The sequence below is a fragment of the Colobus angolensis genome, unplaced genomic scaffold, assembly GCF_000951035.1.
Source record: "Colobus angolensis palliatus isolate OR3802 unplaced genomic scaffold, Cang.pa_1.0 Scaffold114, whole genome shotgun sequence".
Taxonomy (NCBI): domain Eukaryota; kingdom Metazoa; phylum Chordata; class Mammalia; order Primates; family Cercopithecidae; genus Colobus; species Colobus angolensis.
Window position 1 is genome coordinate 3,150,969 of NW_012112475.1, and position 414 is coordinate 3,151,382.

The window sequence follows — 414 nt, forward strand, 5'->3', positions numbered from 1 at the left end:
AAGAAAGACAGAAAAGAACAATAAAATAAAATAATTTATTACATAATGCCCAGCTTTCTATTTTTCTATCTCTACCATCATAGTCTTTGTCATGAGGCAAAAATAACAATAACTATTTCTTACTATACTGAAAATAATAGAAATGGGCCATGCGTGCTGGCTCGCGCCTGTAATCCCAGCACTTTGGGAGGCCGAGGCAGGCAGATCACCCAAGGTCAAGAGTTCAAGACCAGCCTGGCCAACATGGCAACATGGTAAAACCCCATCTCTGCTAAAAATACAAAAAAAATTAGCTGGGCATGGTGGCGGGCATCTGTAATCCCAGCTACTCAGGAGGCTGAGGCAGGAGAATCACTTGAACCTGGAAGGCAGAGGTTGCAGTGAGCTGAGATGGTGCCATTGCCCTCCAGCCTG